This window comes from Prunus mume, linkage group LG8, assembly GCF_029339155.1.
Source record: "Prunus mume cultivar Tortuosa linkage group LG8, ASM2933915v1, whole genome shotgun sequence".
Classification (NCBI taxonomy): Eukaryota; Viridiplantae; Streptophyta; class Magnoliopsida; order Rosales; family Rosaceae; genus Prunus; species Prunus mume.
The window spans coordinates 16,584,298-16,592,953 of NC_142705.1; the positions used below are offsets into that span (position 1 = coordinate 16,584,298).

At 38.1% G+C, this 8,656-nt stretch overlaps 1 pseudogene; it reads left to right on the forward strand.

Annotated features, from left to right (window-relative positions):
* The first annotated feature begins 715 nt into the window (after positions 1–715).
* On the forward strand, positions 716–5,777 carry LOC103339320 (condensin-1 complex subunit CAP-D2-like; annotated as a pseudogene).
* The last annotated feature ends 2,879 nt before the right edge of the window (positions 5,778–8,656 follow it).

Sequence of the window (8,656 nt, forward strand, 5' to 3'; positions counted from 1 at the left end):
ATAAATAAAAACCGAATTTATCTGTCTCATATAGTAATTAATATTATCTTCTGTCACATTGACTAGACCAACCATTAGGTGTTTCACAATTGGCCTGGAAAACTGACTTCGCCTAGGTTCCAACTTCCAATGGAGTCTCAGTAAAACCGGAAGTTACTATAGGTAGTGGAACGAATTTTATTCAGTAATCCTATGCATGAGGGTAATATCACAATTTGAAATTGAAAAAAAGAAAAGAAAAATAAGTAACCGGAAGTCAAATTAAGAGAAATTTACACAAACGCCAGATGATAACCGAAACTGAACTGGTATGCCATGTGGCAGCTAAGCATTGGGCTACTTACCGTGCCCAAAACGGTTATGACACGTGGCGCAGCAGTGGGGGTATTTGTAGTTTTTTTCTTCAAAAATTTTCATTTCCATTTGAAAAATCTGTGGAGAGAGAGAAAGGGAGCATATTAGAAAAGAAAAAAGGTTTTTTAGGTTTTAAACATAAATTTTTTTTCACTTTTGGAAAAAGCCAAAGCTTTTTCAAAAAGACAAAAACCACTCAACTTTCAAATCAAAGACATGCAAATGTATTGGATTCCTTAGAAATCTAAAAATAAATAAGGCATTTTTCTCCATTTTTGCTTCTTTTAAAATTTTCTCTATCCTTTTGCTTTTCCAAAATGTCCTTTAGAAAAAGCAAAACGCATAGAGAACTTCTCGTGTTATGGCTCCTTTCTTTGTGTTTCCCCAAAGCCTGAGAGCCTTAGAAGAAGAACACGAAGACAACCGCCTCTACGCTTGGAACCCGCTTGACATCGCTTCTCTTCGTCCCTCCGAACTCGAAGAGTTCGTCACAGGTGTTGATATCGTGACTAATCGAGCAACTAACTAGTCAAGATCAGCCACGTGTCATGCCATAAGAGGTCATCATCTTAGCTAAAGAAGCCTTACCACAAGTCACAAATCTAGGCAAGGCAAGGAGTCCCACATTAGAAGACTATAAGAAGTGAAGACTCCCCTTCACCTATAAAAGAAGACTACTCTTCTCCCAGAAAAAGGGGTCTTGGGGGTTTGATCTTTGGATCGTTTGGTCTTGGGTCTTGGATCCCCTTGGTTGGGCTTTATCTTTAATCATGAGTCTCTGCCTTCTTCTCTTTGTATTTGGGTCCAATCCCTTGTACAAATGTAAATACACATTATTATGAGAATGAGAATATACTTCTTTGTACACGCTTGCCCAAATCTTCACACACTTGGTGATAGTCCTCACCTTCACCCATCATCCATCACACCTCACCACTAAGTTGGGCTCAAAAGTGTCGAACCATTTTTGAGCATCAAGAAAAGGTATCTCCCTCTCTCTCTCTCTCTCTCACGCAGTTTCACTAAATCTACCACATTATCCAATTCTAACATCCGTTTGGTTGCCGAGAAAATTCACCTTCCAAGTTCCATATTATACTGTGTCACTGGTCCTGCTTTTTAAAGAAATTGATGTGCATAAGAAGTGGATCCCTCTCCTATAATTTTCTGGTTCAGTTAATTCTGAATGTTTAGCATTTGGTCACCTCAAGTGTCAAGTCAACCAAGTAGATGCTGATTCCCTAGAAAAACGTAAAGTGTGGCTGGGGATTAGTAAGTAAAGCAGAAACATTTGAAATTCAAACTGAGTTCAAGAACATTGAACCAATGATAATGTATTTAGCTGAATTTATTTATTCTAACAAATACATTTTTTTCCTGGGTTTTAAGCAAGAATCATTGTAAGTATTGGCTTCCTGGAGTTGGAACTTCACATTTTTTTGGCTTTATGGAAAATTGATGTATCTGCTTGAAAAACCATTGCATGCATTGCTTCTTTTTTCTTTTAATTTTAATTCTAATAGGGAAGCAGTACTGAGAATGCGTGTATTCTGATCCCAAATATAAGAGGACAAACACTCAACTGTATTATCTGATTTAAAATGAAATACTCTAATTACAAGAACAACTAAGTATGAGGATAACATCTAAGTATGAGGATACTAAAAAATTTGCAGTTTTTGAATTTGTCTTCCTTTGCGGCACCAACAGGGATATCCTCTGATCTCTCCGATAAGGAGCTATTTTGTATTCAAGAGCAAGATGTGTTTGATCGTGTGTACTCATTGATTCCCCATCTTGTAAGATTAATCTTCTAGAGAGTCTTCGGTCCAATCTCAGTGTTCTCCTCCCAAATGTTGATTCACTATCACAGGTTTCTCAAGGTCAGGATGATATCACTCCAGTGCTGGATCGGGTTGCATCACATCGTAATGCTTTTACAATCTACACATTCTTCCTCCGTACTGTTGTTCTCATTGAGGAGTCCAACATCGCTTCCAACAACAATGTGAAAGTGTTTTCTTTTTCCTACATATCTCTTTATCTCGCTTTCTATTTGCTTCTACTACTTAATCACGGTATATGTTGTGTGCAAGCATGCACACTAAATTTAAACGTTATAAACATGTATATATTGAGTGTGATATTGCCAGTTTTTTTGCCAAGATGTTGAAGCCTTTTGCTTGGATTTAGGTCACAGCAAGTACCAGGAAGAAGCATCCTAAGAACACAGGGAATTGGGAGCCACAAAGAGGTTGCATACTTAATTTGATTGCTAATTCATTAGAGCAATTCCACCCATTTGCCCTTAGCCATGGCAAGGGGGGAGCTAGGGCAGCCACTATTCACGTGAATAGTGGTTGCCCTTGCAAAATCCGAATTTTGTGTTTCACCTTGCCCTTGCTAAGGGCAAGTTATATTCATTTTTTTGTTTTATTCACAACTTTTTACCTCAATAATTAATTTGGATAATATTTTCGGATAAGATTTTCGGGTTCCTACGTGTCAATACTATTCATATCTCATAATCGGATAAAATTTTCAATTTCAAATTTCAGATAAATTAAAAAAAAAGGCTGGTATTTATAGAAAAAAATTCATTAATTTTTGGGTATTTTTAAAAAAATTTCTGAATTTTTCCAGATTTTATGGCAAAAAATTGGCTGCGTTGGATTGGAGGAAAAAATCGATCGGAGAGCCCAGACGACGCCACGTGGCAACAGGAAAAATCAAATCGATGCATCAGAAGTCGTAGCGATCAGCGATTCTTGTAGCGCCACAGACTTCTCGTTTTGGACTTGGTAACTTGCCTTGGGCGGCCAGGAGGTGGGTCCCACACCCGGGCTGGCCGCTCCGAACTCCATTTTTTTCCCCACTTGGGTCATGCATGATGGAACTACTCTTAGAGCAACTCCACCCATTTGCCTTAGCCATGGCAGGGGGAGTTAGGCACCACTATTCACGTGAATAGTGGTTGCCCTTGCAAAATCCGAATTTTGTGTTTCACCGTTGCCCTTGCTAAGGGCGATTACTATTCATTTTTTGTTTTATTCACAACTTTTTACCTCAATAATTAATTTGGATAATATTTTGGATAAGATTTTCGGGTTCCTACGTGTCAATACTATTCATATCTCATAATCGGATAAAATTTTCAATTTCAAATTTCGATAAATTAAAAAAAGGCTGGTATTTATAGAAAAAAATTCATTAATTTTTGGGTATTTTTTAAAAAATTTCTGAATTTTTTCCAGTATTTTATGGCAAAAAATTGGCTCGTTGGATTGGAGGAAAAATCGATCGGAGAGCCCGACGCCACGTGGCAACAGGAAAAAAATCAAATCGATGCATCAGAAGTCGTAGCGATCAGTAAGCGCTTGACTTCGCTTTTGGACCTCGGCAGAACTTGCCTTCGGGCCAGCCGAGGAGGTGGATCCCACACCCCGGCCTGGGCTGCTCCGCTGGAACTCCATTTTTTTTTTTTCCCCCCCAGCCTTGGGCTGGGCTGCAGCGGTGGAACTACTCTTAGAGATCAAGCTTGCCTCGCTCTTTGGTTCATCAGGCTTGGAAGAAAATTTTATTTCGTTCGTTGCCAAGTAAGTTGGATAACTACTACAATTCAATCAGATTTAGTTTTATATCTTTTCCTTCGGGTTAATTACAATTTTTTTTTCCCTTCCTGCTTTGGGGTTTGTAGAAATGCATTTTCTCTCTTTGAGAAGGCTGCACTTTTAAAAGATGTTTTGTGCCGTATAATTGGGGCTTGTGCCACAAAATACTAGTGCATGGCGGAATCATGTGCATCGATCATGCATCGAGTTCACAAATATGATTTTGTTGTTACCCACATTGCTGATGCGGTTGCTGGGGCAGAGAAGAAGTATGCAGATGAAAGTCTAGCCAGTTCTCTTATTAGAGAAATAGGTAGGATGAATCCAAAAGACTACATCAAGGATACTGTTGGGGCTGAAAATGTTGGTCGAGGTTTTTGGTGGAACTTTCTGATCGACTACCTAAACTAGTGTCTACCAACATTGGCCTCATTGTCCCACATTTTCGTGGAGAATCTTATAAGATAAGGAATGCTGTTGTTGGGGTCTTGGGAAAGCTTGTTGCAAAGGCTTTTCAGGATGTTGAAGGTGAAGTGAGTTCTAAATCTGTTCGTCTTCGAACTAAGCATGCCATGTTGGAAATTTTGCTTGTGCGGTGTCGAGATGTTTCAGCTTATACAAGGAGTCGAGTTCTTCAGGTTTGGGCTGAACTATGTGAAGAGCATTCTGTTTCAATTGGCTTGTGGAATGAGCTTGCAGAAGTTGCTTCTGGGAGGTTGGAGGATAAGAGTGCAATTGTTAGAAAATCTGCACTAAATTTGCTTATTATGATGTTAGAGCATAACCCATTTGGTCCACAACTTTGAATAGCTTCGTTTGAAGCAACCTTACAACAGTACAAGAACAAGCTGAAAGAGCTTGAACCAGAATCTTCAGAAAGTGAAAAGAACAGGTTACCATCTGATGATTGTACTACTGGAGATAGTGAGGTTTACGATGCAAATGCACGTGACTAAGGAGCAGCAGGACAGTTTGCCTGTGAGTTGCTTGCCTGATATGGAACAGAATATAGTGCAGAAAGATGGCTCTGTGCCAGACGTAGGGAACTTAGAGCAGACTAGGACCTTGGTAGCATCACTTGAGGCTGGATTAAGGTTTTCGAAGTGTATATCTGCCACAATATACCAACACTTGTTCAATTGATGGCATCATCTTCTGCGACTGATGTTGAGAACACGATACATTTGCTAATGAGGTGCAAGCAGTTTCAAATTGATGCCTCAGAAGCATGTCTCCGTAAGATGCTGCCACTGGTATGTTTTTATTTTAACTCAAGCTCTAGAAATAATGATGCAATGTTTTATTTGGGTCAATAATTTTCCTATTTGTTCAATCTCGATTAACAAACTCTAGATTTGATTGTTGTCTGGTTTATGAGATGTGTAGGATCCTAAATGTGTCTCGGGTTTGTAGGTATTTTCTCAGGACAAATCCATCTATGAAACTGTGGAAAATGCTTTCATTACAATTTACATAAAGAAAAGCCCACAGCCAAGAATCTTATGAATCTTGCCACAAAATCAAATATTGGAGACCTAGCTGCTCTTGAGTTTATAGTTGGTGCCTTGGTGTCTAAAGGTGATATATCAACTGGTGCGGTATGTCCTTTTCAGTTGTCACGGTCTTCCTTAAGTTAGTTGAAAGCTTCTATTTATGTGATAATTATTTTTTTATTTTGCTTGAAAAGATACACATGTTCTTGATGTTTTCAGCTTGCCAAAATTGACTCTACTATGGGTCTAAAAAGATCAGTTTAGGCAAGTAGAAGCCAAGCCAAGTATTTTCAATTAAATTATAAAATTGTTTTGGTGGCATGCTTGTAAGGCCAAGTCCATCCATCAGCCCAGCCCGAGGGTGGGGAAAAAAATTGCGTTCAGCAGAGCCAGGCCCGGGGTGTGGGACCCACCAACTCGGGCTGGCCGGCAAGTTCCGCCGAGTCCAAAACGCTGGGTGACGCCAGTCGACGCCGACACGCGATTTCAATTTTTTTACCGCAACGGTAAAAAATTTGAACTGCAGCGACGCCGACGCCAACCAACGGGTGGAAGACACGCGGCACGCCTCGCTCCGATTTGATTCCACACTTCATCCAACGGTGGCGATTTTTCAGCAATAAAATTATGAAAAAAAATCGAAATTTTTTAAAAAAATACTAAAAAATTCTGATTTTTTTTCCTATAAATACCTATAAATACCCTTCACTTTCAACACCAATTCTCATACATTTTATTCTACTTCTACAATTACTCAACATTTTTTTCACTCTTCACTCAACATTTTCTTCACTCTTCACTCAACACTTTCATCTCTTTCACCTTGTAATTTTATTTCTTATTTTTATGGCTTCTTCTATTGAAACCGGAGGGGCGTGGAGCACCACAGAAGATGTTTCTTTGTGTGAGGCTTGGCTCCGAGTTTGTCATTGTCCCTTGACAGGCAATGAGATGAAATTTTTCTATATGTGGAAAAAAATTCATGCCGAATTTTGCGAAAAAATTCTAAACTCACCTCGTACGGAAATGGCATTGTCGAGTAGGTGGAAACTTCTCAACAAAGAGATGGCAAAATGGAGAGATGCCTTGGCAAAAGCGATGAACTTGTATAGAAGTGGGGAAAATCGTACTAACGAGGTAAGTAGTTTGTAATTTTCGTTATATTAAGTTTAATGTCCTAATATATATATGTTGTTAATATTTATTTCATTTTCAATATTTACCTAATATATATTGCATTTCAAATATTTTGTTAATATTTCTTGCATTTCAAATATTTTGTTAATATTTCTTGCATTTTCAATATGTTGTTAATATTTCTTGCATTTCCAATTGTTTCTTCATATTTCTTGCACTTCCAATTTATTTGTAAGGTTAATTGCATTTCCATTATTTTTATTTTGTTACTTGCATATCCAATATATTTTAAATATTTATTGCATTTCCATTTTTTTGTTAAATAGCTCATTCAAGCACAGATGTGGTTCGGTGCAACCGGGGGTGGCAAAAAAAAATTCACCCATCATGAATGTTGGGAGGTGGTGAAATATTGTAAACGCTTCAATATTATTCCCACGGGTCCCGACGTTGTGTTAAACGAGACGCCTCTCCGTGATGCAACGACATCGGATTCACCTCTCGATTCCCCTATGAGTGAAGACTCACCCATCCAAAAGGAACCGAGGCCCATTGGCCGAAAGGCTGTGAAGGCAAAGAAAGCGGGTAATTCAAGCAATCATAATTCAAAGTTTTTGGAGGAAATTGCAAGGCAAAACTCCATAAGAATTGAAATGGAGCAGAAACGCCAAGATATGGAGGTGGCAATTCAAGCCGAGTGTGCACGAGAAAAGGAGTATTTGATTGGATGAAAATCTTATCTGAAATTTGAAATTCATCCGAAATTTGAACCCAAATTTATCTGAAATTTGATTTTTGAAATTCATCCGAAATTTGAATTTTGAAATTATTCGAAATTTGAACCCAAAAATTTATCTGAAATTTGAATTTTGAAATTCATCCGAAATTTGAACCAAAAAATCTTATCCCGAAATTTTATCCGATTATGAATAGTCTTGACACGTAGGAACCCGTAAATCTTATCCGAAAATATTATCCAAATTAATTATTGAGGTAAAAAAAATTGTGAATAAAACAAAGGGGGGAGCTAGGGCAGCCATGTCAAGGCAAAAAAATTGTGAATAAAATTGTAAATCTTGACACGTAGCAACTCCACCCATTTGCCCTTAGCCATGGCAAGGGGGGAGCTAGGGCAGCCACTATTCACGTGAATAGTGGTTGCCCTTGCAAATCAGAATTTTGTGTTTTCACCCGTTGCCCTTGCTAAGGGCGCATTATTCATTTTTTTGTTTTATTCACAAATTTTTTTACCTCAATAATTAATTTGGATAATATTTTCGGATAAGATTTCCGGATTCCTACGTGTCAAGACTATTCATAATCGGATAAAATTTCCGGATAAGATTTTTGAATTCAAATTTCGGATGAATTTCAAAATTAAAATTTTAGATAAATTTTTGTGTTCAAATTTCGGATGAATTTCAAATTTCAAATTTCAAATAAATTTGGGTTCAAATTTCGGATGAATTTCAAATTTCAGATAAGATTTTCATCCAATCAAATAAAGCCACGTGGCATCTCTATCTTGCCAAATTTTTCTATAAAACCAGAGGCTCACCTCATACCTCTCACACCACATCTTTCAATATTTTCATTTCCTAGAGTTTAGAATTCATACTCCATTCATTCTCAATGGAAGAATATAGGAGATGCTTGGAGAGGCAAGAGAGAGAAAGAAAGGAGAGAAACCGTAGAGCCGATGAAATCAATGAGTTGCAGAGACAAGTCGATGAACAAGTTTTCATAGCAGTGGCAATGGAAGAGGAAGAGAACCAAGGTCACCGCCGTGGTTCACAAGTTGGCCGTCTCCGGAATGTGGACAGACATAGGCATTCTCGGTGTAAGAATCTTTTGGAAGATTATTTTATCCCAACTGCTTTGTACTCTAATGTTGATTTTCGAAGGCGATTTAGAATGCAACCTCATTTGTTCAATAAAGTCATGCATGATATTTGCAATTATGATGCATACTTTGTTCAAAAGTATGATGCTACTGGGGTTTTGGGCCTTCTTATGGATCAAAAGCTTACAAATGTTATACGAATGTTGGCGTATGGAGTA